This window comes from Rhinopithecus roxellana, chromosome 14 (genome assembly GCF_007565055.1).
Source record: "Rhinopithecus roxellana isolate Shanxi Qingling chromosome 14, ASM756505v1, whole genome shotgun sequence".
NCBI classification, from domain to species: domain Eukaryota; kingdom Metazoa; phylum Chordata; class Mammalia; order Primates; family Cercopithecidae; genus Rhinopithecus; species Rhinopithecus roxellana.
In genome coordinates this window covers 111,503,282-111,520,283 of record NC_044562.1, presented here as the reverse complement: position 1 = coordinate 111,520,283, position 17,002 = coordinate 111,503,282, and the positions used below count along the sequence as shown (strand labels likewise).

At 36.5% G+C, this 17,002-nt stretch overlaps 1 non-coding gene and 1 pseudogene across 1 annotated transcript; both read right to left on the bottom strand.

The window, feature by feature from the left end:
- Window positions 1-17,002, bottom strand: part of LOC104659925 — a 49,418-nt pseudogene that overhangs the window by 17,059 nt on the left and 15,357 nt on the right.
- LOC115893361 lies at window positions 962-1,032 on the bottom strand. The gene has a single exon (XR_004053373.1). It is a non-coding gene; the product is annotated as a small nucleolar RNA SNORD56 (small nucleolar RNA).

The following is a 17,002-nucleotide window of genomic DNA, read 5'->3' as shown; positions in this document are numbered from 1 at the left end:
CCATTCTCATCAGTATCTTTTAACATTGTTTTGAAATTACTGTTAAGGAGTGGGATTGAAAAGATTAGGTGGTGGAGAGACAATGCTTTTTTTTTTTTTTTTTCTTTTTTGCTTTATTCCTTAATATGTTGTTTATATTTATTACTTTTAAAAAATAAAAACACTATCACTACAAACAGACATCTCTATGTATAAAGTTTACATTACATAGCATGGTCTATATTAAAAAAGAATTAGAGTCTGACTCACTTCTCAAACTTGCTAAATTCTGTTACTCTGGACTACTGAGAGTAGAAGATTGTAGATTTAGGGGTAGGAGTTAGGTGAAAGTAGAAATAAGCCAGGTTGGAGATTTTAGGATGAGAGGCAGGCATTAGTTTTGGTCAATATTGTTGTGGAATTTGGAACCAGGTGAAATAAATCATTAAGATTCAGGAGTCATCGTAGTCCACCAGGCTTTGAACAAAGGAAGGGTATAGAAAGTACTTCCTACGTATCAGGCACAACTTATTTTGGCTGACTTAATTCTATAAATTTTCTTAAAAGGTAGAACTAGTCATCTTTATTTTATACTGGGGAAATATAGAGAGAAATTAAGTAATCTAGGAAGGCTTGGACTTGAACCCATGTCAGTCTAACTCTAAAGACTACACTCTTAACTACTAAAGTATACTTCTACTTATTTGGATGTTTCTCAAGCAGCAGCTCTGAACTTCAGGCAAATCCATCAGATTAATTCTGTTGGTTTATCTTTCCCACATGGACACCATCACTATTTTGAATGCTGCTTTCAAACTCAGATTTTCCCAGTAATTTACAGGAAGTACATTGATTTTTTTAAAGCATTTTTCAGAATTTTTTGCCTATAAGTGCGTTTTTTTCAAACTCTGGATTCAAACCAGTAATGGGTCATGGAATCAATCTAGTGGTTGTGATTAGCATATTTTTTCTTCTTTTTTCTTCATTCAGACCCAAAGCATCAACACTCATTAGGTGAGCTGCTGCTGACAAAAAATATTGTCATCCTAATAGTGTATTTTAAATGTAATAATGCAGAATAGGAATATAGGGATAAATAGAAAATATCAGAGTTTACTAAACATAATGGTGACAAATATTCTGCGAGACATTATTTCCAGATATACATAGACACACACACACACACACACACACACCCCATTATGTATGGATTTCTATGTAAAATCTATTCTTTACATTGAAAGGTTTAAAAGGCACTGGTCTATAGAATATCTTGGCTTCAGATTAAGTGCTATTTTATTTCCTGATTTTTATTTCAAGTAAGTCCTGTCTCCCTAATAAATATAAACCTAATTGCAAGCGTAAAGGTAAAATAGCATACATCTCTAAGTTTATTATTGCACCTAACCTGATGCTTGGCACATAACAGGTTCTCAACAAATATTATAATAATTGTAAATGTAGGTGAAGAGGCCAGGATAGCACGGGGAAGCAGTGGGCAGCTGGCCAAATCCGTAGCTAAGCTCTTGTAGCTCTGGCCTTCAAAACTGCTAGACCAAGGCAGAACTGAGAGACACCAAACAGCAAGATGCAAGGTGTCAGATAGGAGCACTGATTATTTTATATGGCTTGTTTTTTTTTTCCTCATGATCAATTTGGAAAATACGCACTACAAAGAAAGGAAGAAAAGGGAAAAATACACCCATAATCCTAAAACTGAGATAACCACGATTATTTATAACATTTACAGCCCATTAACATTTGCTACATCTTTCTCCTGTCTTTCCTGTAGTATTACTCTGATAGTACCCTATGCATGTGCCTTACCATATAATAAATTCTCTTCATAATTATAGTTTCATTGGTTATATAATAGCTAATTCTAGCTCTGTTTCACAGCTTATTCAAGCATTCTCTTACTGTCAAACATGTTAGATTGTTTCCAATTTGTAATATTATAAATAATGACTTAACTAACAGCTTTATGTAAAAATTTCCTGACTTTTTTTATTTCCTTTAGATTCTCAAAAATGAAATAAATTGATAAAAAAATGGACTTTTAAAGGCTCTTGATATATATTATGAGGACTTGGATCACTCGTTGTGATCAAATTTTAAATGGCAAGGCACTGTGTCCTAGGACACCCCACTTAAAGGGCCATTGTATTTTTCATATGGATTGATTTTTGGTGATTTTAATTACCCATATGCGTTTCCTCTTTTGTTACCTGAAAGTATCTATTGAGTTTAATCTAAAAAAATCTCAATTGGCCTGCAGAGCAATTACCATTTCCCTTACGAATGTTTGCAAAGCCAGAATTTTAACTGTAAATGAGGTTTGTGCATCTATGTTTGGATTGTATATGATGTCTCAGATTTAGGGTACTGATGTGGATAAAAGACTTATCCTTTGTTCAAATGATAATAATATACTGTCTTTATTTTTTGGTTGTATGTAGTGAAGCATGTTGCTTTTCTGTATTTATCAACACTGCCCACAATGTGAGTGGGTGGAATGGAGGATTAATAAAGAAACCTTGAAGGCAACCTATTTTTATGTGTTTCCTAGTTTATTAGAATAGAATCCTATTTTCATTCTATTCCTCTAACAGTTTATTTTTTCTCCTCAAGCAGACAAATCTTTGTTGTCTAGGAACAAAATTTAAATAATGCTCCAGTTATGATAGATCTTCTGATATAGGAGGAGATATTTCTGGTAATAAATTAGACATTTTCTGTAGCCTAGCATTTGATCACAACTATCAAATATGCCAGCATGTATTGATTTGCCATGATGGTAATTAAGAACCACATATTTCACCAAGTTATATTAAGTTCACTCAATTCTTCTTTTTTTTTTTTTTCTCCTGGTTCCATTGAAAATCAGATTAAAAGAATGCCATGAGAGAATGTGCAAGTTAACCTATTCTACCTCTCTCCCTTTTCTGCATCTCAGGATACTTTTCAGGACCCCTTGCTATCTCAGGGACTCAGCCAAAGGCATCACAGTAGATTCAGTCAAAGACAGTGCCATGGACTGAATATCTGTATCCCCTTAAACTCATATGTTGAAGCTCTGACCCTAAATGTAACTGTATTAGGAGATGGGACCTCCTAAGAAGTAATTAAGGTTAAATGAGGTAATAAGGGTGGGACCCTGATCCAATAGGATTAATATCCTCGTAAGAGACACCGGAGAGCGCGTGTGTGCACTTTCTGTTTTTCTGTCTCCATCTCTGTCTCTCTCTCCCTGTCTCTCTTTATCTGTTTGTGTGTCTTTCTATCTCTCTGTCTCTCTCTCCCCTATGCATGTACCAAGGAAAGGCCATGTGAGGACATACGGAGAAGGTGGCTGTCTATAAGCCAGGAAGAGAGCCCTCGCCAAAAACTGAATTGGCCAGAAACTTGATCTTGGACTCTAACCCCTAGAACTGTAAGAAAATATTTCTGTGCTTTTTAAGTTACCCAGTCTATGGTATTTTTTTATGGAAGCCCAAGCCGAATACTGGAAGGTGGTGGCCAACAGTTTGAGGACAGGAGGAGGGGGAGGTCTGCTTTCTTCTCACCATTTCCTTCTGCATCCTGTGTTGTCTCTGCAAGTGCTTCTCTTTCATAACTCCAGTCCCTCAAAGAAGCCATGCACCCTGAGATCCCACTTCTGACCAAGATGTTTCCACCATGGCTCTGGCTCCCATACAGTGGAAAGCGCTCCCTTCCATTGTCCCTCCTGTCCTAGAGATAGTAATGGCTTCTTGCTGTTGCCAATCTATATTTGCACTACTCACCTCTGTTTGTTTCTCAACAATTGCATTATCTATTGTCTTAGTCTGTTTTGTGTTGCTATAACAAAAATACCTGAGACTGGGTAATTTATAAAGAAGAGAAATTTATTTTCTCACAGTTCTGGAGGCTGGAAGTCCAAGATCAAGGTGGCAGCTGATTCAGTTGTCTCGTAAGGGCTGCTCTATGCTTTCAAATGGTGCCTTGTTGCTACATCCTCCAGAGGGGAGAAACACTGTGTCCCCACATGACACAAGGTGGAAGAGTAAGTGGGATAAATGTTACTTGCATCCTCTTTTTTTTATAGGGGTCAGAATTCCATTCATGAAGGGAGAAGCCCTTATGACCTAATCACCTCTTAAAGGCCACACCTCTTAATAACATCACATTGACCGAGTTTCAATGCCAGAATTTTGGAGGGGACATATTCAAACCATATAACCTGGAAAACAGTTTTCTATAGTAAATCTGTCTGGTTGAAAAACTCAGAGCATGATTTCAGCTTTCTTGGATAGACTTGACTGCTACAGAGGCATTTTAATAAGGCTTAACAGTCTTTCAGGGTTTAGAATGAATCTTTCAGGTAATAATTGTTGGAGAGTTTGTGTAACCACTCTGACTTGTCAAATTAGTAATGTGAAACCTATTTTACCATCCTTTTCTACTAAAGTCTTCCTCTTTTATTCTCATAACTTATAATGCATTTAAACAGCAAAACTGCACATTAAAAGTTCCTTCCAGCATATTATATGTTGCTGCATTCACTTTTTATTTTCACTCATGTTTCTTTTTTCCTCCCCTATCTTACTCAACAACTTAGTTTTTGTTATAAAGATTTTTCAGTTTGAATGAAAAAAATGATTGAAGCAAAATGATCCATGATCAAATTTAACACTAGGAGACTCAGAGAAATCATGAACTCCGATGCCGATTTTGTCACTGATTGCTTCAGTAAAATCTTTAATGGTTCTTTAGATGATGTATTGGTTGATGAGTTCTGATTCCCACAGATAATTGAGTTCTATACCCCTAGGTTTGATTTTTTTTTTTTTTTTTTTTTTGGTTCACACTTTGAATTGTGCCCAGAAAATTCTCTGGATAGAATTTGATTGCAGATGTCTATTATATTCCAATGAACACATATCAGTTCAGTCTTCCAAAATATTTTATAATGGAGTGTAGCTGACCTTGTAATACAGTAGCACACTTATCAGGCCATTAAAATGTCCCTCTTATGTAATAGTAGCCAGTTGCAATTGACCAAAAGAAACTTTGATGGGCTTTCACTTGGAAACTTGTGCAAATATGTTCTTTATTTTTATTTCTTTCCATAGTACCTTCAGTTTTCCATAGCATGTTTCAAAAGAGGGATGAAAGTAAACATGATACAGCATTTTAGTTAGGACCTATCTAATGTCTCACAGAGAAGACTTTCTATAGCGTTCAACTGTAAATACAAATAAAGCATGTTATGTACATGATTCATTGTCATACTTTGATATTTATCAAACACCCCAGGGAGCCATGATGTGCTTTCCTCCCAATTGCTGTATATTTTCAGCCTCCATCAAAAAGTATTATAATTAAATAAGTATAATATACCAATAATTTAATTGAAACTATAAAAATAATCTAATTTATAACCTCAGAAAATATATTGTGACCTAAAATTATCACCATTCATTAGTAAATTGTGTATTCCTTTATACATTTTAATCTAGTAAATAAGATTCTTTTCTCACTCAATACAGGCATTAGTTTTAACCTGTTCCCAGTAACCTCTTCCAACCCATATGTAACACCATTTATTGTCACAAAGACCTTCTTAGCTTAACTCTATTATAATTTGTAAATGTACAGAATTTTTCTCTTCTCAAACTTGGTAAGAAATTCCCAAATTACGAGTGCCTTCATCGGCCCATCATTATCAAATAATACTGCTCTCCCCCAAGTGCATGAGGCTGCTGGAGACTAGTAAATTGCATTAAACTCTTTCTGCTCCATTTTAGCAAGAGAAATTTGCCCAAGTGTATGCAGTATAGAAAGAGAGAGTTAAATATCACATCCAGATAATGCGCTCTGATGTGCTCCACCAAAACTAGCGTTCTACAGTAATTCAAGTGTACTGTATGTTTTTGTTCTGAACTGAAACTGAACTTGGGAGGAAATTTCATTTTTGACACTGTAAATTTACTGTGAAAGAAATGGGAAATAGTGTCCCCAGGCAGTGTCAGAATGACTGCTGCTTTCCCTTCTCACTGCAATTAGAGTTCTAGCCCCAGGCGGCAGATAGGTGCAGACACAGGTGACTTGCTTTTGATTGGCAGGTTCATGAAGCAGCTAGATGGGGGATTCCTGGGACTCACTGGAGGATTCTTTACCTTCAAGGCTGGTTTTGGAAGCCCTGGATTCCTGACTAAACAAAAATGTGGATTCTCTTTCATATAGGTTAGAATCTGCAGGACAACCTCCTAAACAGCCAGCGTCGCTTGTACAGCTTCTATAACTGACGTTGGTTTGGTTTTGGTTAACAAGTTTTCATGAGAATTTTATAACTTAGTGTTTACACTTTCAGCACTTGATGCGCTTTTTGCCTGCTTAGAGAGCTTCCTTCCAACTGATGCTGTGGCCCAAACAACAAAACATATGGCATAAGAATATGCTCATTTTCCTGAAATATATATGTGATTTTCTGACCAAATCACAAATTGCAGGATTAAAAGTATGATCTTTTCTTAATTTAAAAATAAAAGAATATGAGTATCAAACTCCATCTCTACTAAAAAATACAAAAATTAGCCGGGCGTGGTGGCAGGCACCTGAAGTCCCAGCTACTCAGGAGGCTGAGATGGAAGAATCACTTGAACCCGCGAGGTGGGGGTTGCAATGAGCCAAGATTGTGCCACTGCACTCCAGCCTAGGTGACAGAGTGAGACTCCATCTCAAAAAAAAAAAAAAAAAAAAGAATATGAGTATCAAAGGATATGAATTTAGGGTTAAGTGAAAATATTATACAGCAGTGAAATAAATTATTATTATACAGCATTTCAATACAAAAGTATTTCCTTTTATCTAGTATTATCATTTAAATCATAATAGAATGATAGTCTTAGAAATCCTAGATGACACAAACAAATGGAAAAAACATTCCATGCCCATGGATTGCAAGAATCAATACTGTTAAGATGTTCATACTGCCCCCAAGAAATCTACAGATTCAAGCTATTCCTATTAAGCAACCAACATCGTTTTTCATAGAACCAGAAAAAAAATATTCTAAAATTTATATGAAACCAGAAAAGACCCAGAATAAGCCAAGCAATCCTAAGCAAAAAGAACAAAGCTGGAGGCATTACATACCTGACTTCAAACTATGTTATAAGGCTATAACCAAAATAGTATGGTACTGGCACAAAAACAGTCATATAGATAAATGGCACAGAATAGAGAACCCTGACACAAAGTCGCACAGCTACAGCCATCTGATCTATAGCCATCAAAATTAATAAGTGGGAAAATGACACCCTATTCAATAAATGGTGCTGGAATAGCTGGCTAGCCATATGCAGAACAATGAAACTGGACCACTACCTTTCACCATATTCAAAAATTAACTCAAGATGGATTAAAGATTTAAATGTAAGACATCAAACTATAAGAATCCCCCCCAAAAAAACCTAGGAAATACAATTCTGGATGTTGGCCTTGGGAAGGAATTTATGAGTAAGTCCTCCAAAGCAATTGCTACAAAAACAAAAATTACAAGTGGAATCTAATTAACCTAAAGAGCTTCTGCACACCAAAAGAAACTATCAACAGAGTAAGCAGACAACCCACAGAATGGAAGAAAATATTTGCAAACTGTGCATTCCGTAGAAGCCAAATACCTGGAATCCATAAGGAACTTAAACAATTGAACAATAAAAAATATATAACCCCGTTAAAAACTGGCAAAAGGTATGAACAGACATTTATCAAAAGAAGACATATGAGCAGCCAACAAACATTAAAAAATGCTCAACATCGCTAATCTTCAGAGTAATGCAGATCAAAACTACAGTGAGTTACCATCTCACACCAGTCAGAAATTGCTGTTATTAAAAAGTCAAACAACAGCAGATGCTGGCAAGGCTGCAGAGAAAAGAGAATAGTTTTACACTGTTGGAGGGAATGTAAATTAGTTCAGTCACTGTGGAAAGCAGTTTGGAGATTTCATAAAGAACTTACAACAGGACTGCTATTCAACCTAGCAATCCCATTACTGGGCATATAGCCAAAATAAAATAAATTATTCTACCAAAAAGATACATGCACTCGTATGTTCATCACAGCACTATTCATGATAACAAAGACATAGAATCAAAGTAGGTGCCCATCAACAGTGGATTGGATGAAGAAAATGTAGTACATATACAACATGGAATACTATGCATCCGTAAATAAGAATGAAATCACATCCTTTGCAGCAACATAAATGCAGCTGGAGACCATTATCCTAAGCAAGTTAATGCAGAAATAATAATAAAAAATACCGCATGTTCTCACTTATGAGCGGGAGCTAAACAATGGATACTCATGACCATAAAGCTGGCAACAGTACACACTATTGGAGGGGTCTAGTAGGGAAGGATGGAGAAGGGCAAGTCCTGAAACCCTAACTATTCAGTACTATTCTCAGTACTTGGGTGACAAGATCAGTTGTATCCCAAATCTCAGCATCACAAAATATACCCAGGTAACTTGAATCTAAAATGAAAGTTGAAATTATGTACATATATAAAGAACTATAGTCTTATAGTCTTAACTTTAGCTTCTTTACCAACTCATCCAGTTCCTACTTTATGTAATATCTAGACCTGCTAGTAAACTCTGAGGCTGTCCATTTTCACAGCCTGCTGCAGAATAAACTTGGCAGCTGAGACCTCTTCTTTGAATTTCAGGCAGTTGTATCTAATTACTTACTAGAAAGCTCTTTTTGAATGCTCCTTGGACAACTGAAACAACCTATAAAAAACTGAAGTCATTATTTCCCCTATGAAAACCAGTTTCTACTCCAGCATTCCTTAGTTCAGTGAATGTGATCCTACAATACATTCACATTACATTACATTACACATTGCATTTGTCCAAGAAAGAAAGAAACCTGGGAATTGTCCTAGACATTCTTGGTCCCCCATATGTTCAGTTTTATATACCTTCCATATCTCCTCTCCATTGCTACTTAGTTCAGGTTTTCAACATGTCTTGAATGAAAAGTATGTCAAGACCTATGAATGTATGTATGTGTGTGTATGTGCAGGCACACATTAGTGTACACACACCAACATTCTTTGTAATAGTGTAACAATAGAGGGTTAGTTATATAAATCATTCATGAATAATATTCCATACAACATAATACTTGCAGACATTAAAATATTGATATGTATATATTTTTACATGTAAAGTTCTGCAGAAAGAGGTGTGTAGTATGGTTTCATTTATAACTTATAATGTATATACATGTATATTTGAGTAAACCTGATTTTTTTTGAGTGGGGGAAGAATATAACCTGCAAGTGAGTAAGTGTTTACATTGGGGATAGGAAGGAAGGGTTGGGTGAGGAAGAAGGATTTTCTGTTTCTTTTCTTTGTTTTAGGTGACGCTTGCATTTTTTCTTATTCAGTTCTTTAAAAATCTATTTTTATAATTCCAGTGAACTTCTTTATATTATGATAACTTCTCAGACCTAAGAAATACGGGATAAAATTTAAACTCAAGGAACACAAGTATAGGAGTAAAATCCTTTAATAAGATGAATAAGATAAGAAGGTAGCTGGGAAATACTGAAGTAGGATATTTCCCTGACCGCTTTGTGGGACTTGCCCCAGGGGTGCCTCCTTTACTCAGCCCACCGATTTCAACTCCTCGCTGAAGCGCGCACAGGAGCGAAAGAGTGCGGGAACTGGAGTGAATGAGTGCTGGAACCGGCTGGCCGCTTGGGTGCCGGCAGGGTCAAACTCCATTCGCTCGGACCCACTGCCTTCCACCCCTTGTGGGAGGGAGCACATAGGTGAGCGGGTACAGGAACCAGAGGGATGCTTTCGTGCCGGCAGGAGTGAACTCCGTGCAGGCCCGCCGCAGTATCTAGGTAGGGGTACGCACGACTCCTGAAGGCCCAGAGGGCGTGTTATGGTGCTCGTTTAGCTCTGCTGTCCGCGGACGGCTTAAGTGTTAACAGTTCAGTGAACTCTTTGCCTTTTCACGTGAGGTAGCTGCCCTCCAGCAGCGAGGGCAAAGGGCCAGTGTGGCAGCCTTTTGTATCTGCATTTGTGGCTCCCGAGCTCTTGCCTGGTGTCCAGAAAAAATGAGATAGCACAAGTGAATTGAATGATGGTTAATGCGGAGCATTTTATTGCCAATTAAAATGGCTCTCAGCAGGAAGGGAAACTGAGAAGGGGACTGAAAGGGAAGGTACCCGCCCCCTGAAGTCCGGCGTCTCCAGCCGAATTCTTCTCCGGAATTACATCATCAAGCTGTCCCTCTGAGGCCAAGCCACTTCTCTGCGACGCCCAGCCATAGTTCCATCTACCAGCAGAGTCTGGAATTTTTATAGACACATGATGGGGGCAGGGCTGGGTCATGGGTGGTTTAGGAAAAGGCAACATTCAAGCGGGAAAACAGGCATTTAAGTTCTCACTTGGGCCACGATTTCAGGCTTTTTGGCTTGAGGGTGGATTTTCTCCAGGCACCCGCCTTTTTCTGTCTAGAATTTATCTGCCCCTGTTCCCATCAGTACTACCATCTCAGAGATACTGAAATTGCATTAAAATGCTGGTCTCTTTTCTAGAGTCTTCCAAAATGGGCCCTTTCTAGGCTTTTACAGAACCTAGATTTGATCTATTCTCCAAAGAAAAAACATGAATTGGAAATGCTGAAGTCTGGTTGTGCTAATATGTGGCTGAGCATTGATAAAGCCTGGTTAAGGAAAGCTCAAGGGAGGGAGTGATGTTTACTTGGAGTGGCTTCCTGAGAACAGTTGGATCCCTAAGATATCCATTTGTGTGTATTGAAACCTTCAGAAAAACACCTAGTACTTATTTACTCCTTAGTACCTAGCCATGAGCACTAATCTGTTGCTACGTTCTGTTCTATGGGCTTTATTTATATATGTTTTTAATCCTCATAACGTGTAAATTAAGTATTACTAATATTCCTATTGTGCAGATGAAAAACCTTAAGTTTAGAGAGGTTAGGTAACTTGTCATGGTTAGATAGTAAGTATCAGAACCAGGATTCTGGGCTATCTTGTCTCAGAGCCTGGGTTGTTAACTATGAGTGTTAGTGAAATAAATGTCTGGATTACACATGTGGATGCATGCAGGGTCCAGGCGGATAATATAAGTGAATGCAAAGGATCAGTTGTAAGGCATCAAACAGGAAGTGGAGGGAACTATGTGAACCAGAGAGCTTAGAGCAGATCTGGTGCTGTCACAGCACCTGATTTTCTGGAAGTCAAGACTCAAAATGGCTGTTTCTGTATGTTCAGGCCTTCCTCTCCTACTTTGGGCAAGTGCTGATTTTCTTGAGTCCTTTGACACAGAGAAGTATGGTGACTGGCTGTTTCCTTGGCACCCATTGGTCTCAGCCTGAAGATTTCATGCATTCTGAGCTCTATATATTTTGGTGTAACTGGATTGTCAGAATAAATAAGCATCTCACTTGTGTTTTATGTGGAGGTAATTTTGACAACTTTCATAAGGTAGGTAAATACTTTTTAAATCTGTCTCAAACTGTATACGTTACTGTTGCATGTAGGAAAATGTCTGCCTACCTGCCAGACTAGTACTTAGAGAATAGACATAGCTAATAAAAGTATTTAACTAGGGATATATCATCCATTCTTCTTCTTTATTTTCTCAAAGATCAGAAATGGAGACTATTATATGAGCAATATATAAGGTTGCAGCTCACATTGAAAATGGGACTTTGCTTCTCTCCCCCCTGACTTTTAAAAATAAAAATGTTATTAAGTACTTATTGAACTAGACACTTCATCCATATTATTTCATCTAACCCTCATAAAAACCCTATGAGTAGATACAATTTCACATCATTAAAATGAGAAAGGTAAAATGAGACTCTGAAAGGTAATTATGTACTTTGAAAAAAATCACTGAATAAATAGAATCATGGGGATTTCAACCTAGTTGTGTGTCATTCTAACATCGCCGCCTGAATTTCAATTCTCCTGGTTTTTTCTGTGTTCTAACCCTTTTAATTTTCACCTTTATTGCATAACTCTCCATTAGACATTTTCAGCTGTTTCTAAGTTGTTGTCTTTGCCATTACTGCATGTATACTCCATTGTCAATGATTCTGGTCATATTCAGAACAAACCTCATGATCACCTCATGTTCCATACCCTCCCCATCCTGTAGATGAGGCCAGAAACCCTGGAGTTCCTCATCCCCCATACAATCCATCTTAAAGCCCTACTGATTTTACCTCCTAAACATTGTTCAATTACAAAGGACTCTTTTTGTTTCAATGGTTACCATTCTAGACAGAACTACTATAAGCTGTAACTTGCACTTCTGCTGTAGTTCTTATCCTCTATGGCCTCTCTTGATCTGCTGACTTTATTCTCCGTGGAGGGTAAGCCAGGAAGATCATTTCTGTGCAAATATTGATCAAACCAAAAAGTCAATCACCCTATTCCACTCTCACATCCTTGCTTTAAAAAAAAAAAAAAAAAATGTAGTGTTTTTTTTTTTGTCATTTTAAATGCAGAGATCAAAATATTTAACCAGATCTAAAACGCCTAACTCAACTGACATCTGTGTACCTCTTATGACTTCTCATACCACAAAACCCATTTCTCTTTTCATTTGAGCTTCAAAGAGAGGTAGAACAAGCCAAGTTCCCCCTGCCATGGGTCTTTGCACACATCATTTTTTGTGTCTAATAAACTCCCTCCTACTTCTCTTGCATGGTCACTACCCACTCTTTCTTTTTCCCTCAGTTTAATATTTATACTTTGGGAAACCTCTCCCAGCCTTCCTAGCCGGATTTTCCCCACTATTGATGATGCAACACTTCACTTCTTAGACCCAGGACTTAGTTTTACATCTACTTGGGTGATAAAATCTGAGGACAGATTCTAAGCTTGGTATTTTGGAGTCATTTTTGTACATTGTTGTATTCCCTAAACCTATCTCAATTCTTGGAAAAAGTAGTTACTTAATGTTTCTTGAAATGAATGGATGAGAGAATGATTTTTTTGTTTATGTTATTCCCCCTGTGCAAATCAAAAATGGTCTTCCTTTCATTCAGTAACTATTTTAAAAAGATCTGTGAAGTTTGCTCCAACAATTTCAGTGAGTAATATCTTCCTTCTTTGAATATCACAAAAATTATAAATTCCACACTATTGGCCTTTACTTTGTTCTTTCTCTGTTTCTAGGAGATATGACTCTTAAAATGTAGGGTCAAACTGGGCACTTCTGCTAATTTACCTCCTTTACTGTCTCCCTCCTTCCTTCACTGTCTCCCTCCCTCCAATGCTTGTTTCTTAGTGCCACAAATAAAATGCTACTAGTTTAGATTTGGAACTAAAAAAATACTAATTGATGTGAGGTTTCATGAAACTCATTAGGAAATTCATGGATAAAATGTGAGAGGAATAACTTCTCTTGATGTTTAAAAAAATAGTATGACAAAACATAAAATATGTTGAAAAGAAAAACAGGTAACGTAACATAACAGACGAATGCCAAAAAAATTCAGGATAGAAACATGAGAGTCATATGGCATGAAACCTAAGAGAAAACTGTTTTAGAAAATAAAAGGAATCATTTATATTGATTACAAAACAATATGTCAGGCACAGTAGTGTATGCCTATAGTCCCAGCTACTTAAGAAGCTAGGAGGGAGGATCCACTGAGCCCAGGAGTTCAAACCTTGGGCAACATAGCAAAACCACCTCTCAAACAACAATAAAAAAAACAAAACAAACCAACCAAACAAACAAAAGATATACCCAGTACCTTTCACATTATAAACCTATATGCACTGAATTAGATGGGATCAATATTGACTGAGCAAAATCTGACAGAAATACAAAGTGAAACTGAAATAACAAAATCCTATGAAGCTTTAATCTAAAACTCTCAGAAATGGTCATGAACACAAACAAACATATAGGAACACACTTAAATACACATATGAACATACACAACACTAAAGACAACAAGTAGAGATCGCACATTGTTTACTAATGCCCTCATGGTATTTATGGAGGTTTTGCATATGTTTGGGTCAAATAAAATTTCATTGACTTGCTAAAACTAGATACCACTAAAGCCACATTGTGTGGAAACAAAGCAAAATAAGGAGAACATAATGAAAGGTTATCTAATCACTAGAAAACTGTATACATTAATTTTTCCAATGAATCTTAAGTTAAAAATGAAATCACAAAACAGCTGTATGAAAGGTATCAGCAAATTGTACTAAATGCAACCAAGTGGTACTCAAAAGAAAATTTATGGTATATGAGGATTTTTAAATTAAAATAAATGCATTTAGGTAAGATACATATAAGATAAAATATGCCTGTATTTGGACTAATGTTGCTATTTTGTGATATTTCTTTGGATCTTTTTGTGATAAATTATTTCAGTTGAAGTTGAATTTCTTCTCACTTCCCTCTAAGGCCCAGCACCCTGTATCACAAATTGAATGTGTTTGAAGTACTTATTTCAATACTCTTAATAGTTATTTATAGCATGAAAAACCATATAGTATTAATTTTATTTTTAGTAACCTGTATGTTATGTAACAAAATTCAGTTTGCTTTCTTCCTTCACATTATGTTTTCAGGATCAACTCATACTGACAAATGTATAGAGACCTCATTCACTCATTTTATCTGCTATATAATTCATTCAGTTTATTCAGTCTATTTACCTACAATTAGACCTTCAGATAGTTTTCAGTTGTTTGTGATTACAGATAATACCGAGGAAGACCATCATTATTCCGATCTTCTTATTTACCTGCGAATTTCTCTAAACCTAAAATTGGATTTATACCTAAGAAGTAATATTATTATGAGTTATATATACAAAGATGTTCAGTGCGGGGTTAACGAGCAACAAATTAGAAACTACCTGAGTATCCATATGGTGAATAAGACACACACCGGGGTGATGGTGAAAATAGTAAACAATAACAAAAATAAACAACAGTGCAGCCCTGGTGCTGACTAAATAGAATGCATGAATTGGAGTGGACATGGATTGTACACAATTGGCACAAGAATACTGCTGTCTAGTAGTTTGATTTCAGCCACAGATACATCATGTTAGGTAGCTGCTTTTAAATTTGGGACTGACTTGTATGAATTACACTTGAAGAATGTCCATAATATTCTGTTCAAAGGAAGTAAAGTAAGTTGCAGATTTCCATCTGTAAATTTAATATGACCTTTTTTGGTGAAAAATAGAAAGAAACAAAAAATTCACTGTTTACATGGCAGAGTTGTGGTGTATACACTTTTCTGTAATTTTTTGCCATATTTAGTAATATTTGACTCATAATTTGCATTAACGTTTTTGATTTATCAATTGTATATCCTTCACTGTATTTTATTATTTGCCTTAATCCTTCCTTTAATCAGCTTGTCTCTTTTCCTTCATGTCTCACCAAATATTTGGCAAAGTAAAGAGGGGAAAAATGTAGTCAGTTTTTAGAGTTTTGAATTTCAGAAGTTTAACATGTGGGGGAAAAAAAAAAGGAAAGAACTCAAGAAATGGAGAATATATTTGGGAGAACACATGAAAGTTAGAAGATGCTACTCTGACCATTTCCCTACCAGAGAGAAAAGAAGAGAAGAGTTAAAGAGTGAGCAGTAAGATTTTGATAGAATTGAGTAAGCCAGAAAGATACTTAGAATTCCTTCCTTCAGCCATCCTGGGTCAATGCCAGGTTAAGCCCAGGGTAGGGTAATGACAGACTAAAGATGGGTTTGAATATCTAAAAGATGTGAGGACTGGGGCCCCTCTCCGGAGAAGAAATGGTTGTATGTCATGTCTAGGCAGATGAGTCTGAGTTAATTTCAAAAGTCAGGACACCCAGGATCATGCTGGATCAGTGTAAGGATTCCTGTACTCCCAAGGGAAGATCACAATACATCTCATCCGTTCAAGAATGACATGAACTTAATACTGGGAGTCATCTGACCTGCCGAAGCTCCACAGGGAAGGGACCTCTACAAATCCACAACCCAGACCAATTAGACAATAATCACCTCAGTAGATGCCACAATGGAAAGATAACAAGAATAAGATGCCATGTGTGCTCCTCCCCAAGCCTTGGCGTTTTGTGAGCTCCCAACTATAGACTTAACTCTGAGGAAGAAGGTGAGTGAGATGGAGGGGAAGAACTGTTCTGACACTATGAGAGCTCCTTCTATAAATTGTAGAAAAATAAAATTACAGTATTTGTATATTTGAGTTCGTAGAGTAAAATTTGTATCTGCCGCTACCTGGCTACCTGGATCTTTTTCTCCTTTCACTTTCTTAAAATCCCAAATTTTACTGTTGCACATCCCATAGGGAGCTTTTATGGAACAGATAGAGATTTTCACTTTTTTTTTTTTTTCCTAGAAGCTTGTATGTTAAGGCGAACTTTATTTTTAACAGCAGCATGCACTTCTATAATTAAAAATAACAAACATTGGTATTTTCCTCCATACATGTAAATAGTAGTTAAAAAATATCAAATTACTTCTTGAAGGTTACATATTTCTAATATATCTCTTTTGTTATTAACTACAGTAATCATTCATATTTTCTGCATTTAAATTTAAAATTATTTGATCAAATGAAATAGATGAAGGCATTTTTTAAATAAAAAGAGAATACCGTCAAATGCTTTTGTTGGACCTCTTCTTTTCATACTGTTTCTCAGCAATTGAAGCAACTATTAGCTCTGCTTATGCCTGTTTATAGCTGGATGGAGTCTTTCAGAATTTTCTTTCTAGGACAGCAAGGCAAAATCAATGGCAGTTTCATCTCTCTTGAAGATTGATGCAGCCTTGCAATGCTTAGCAAAACCATGTGATCTTTTAATCAATCACTGAAATAAATCTATGCAACTGGTGTCAGGAACCAAAGTCATTTCACACTCACCTTCCCTATTGTTTAGAATCAAAGGAAATGAAATCTAAATTAGACTTGCCGAGCCATACTATTCAG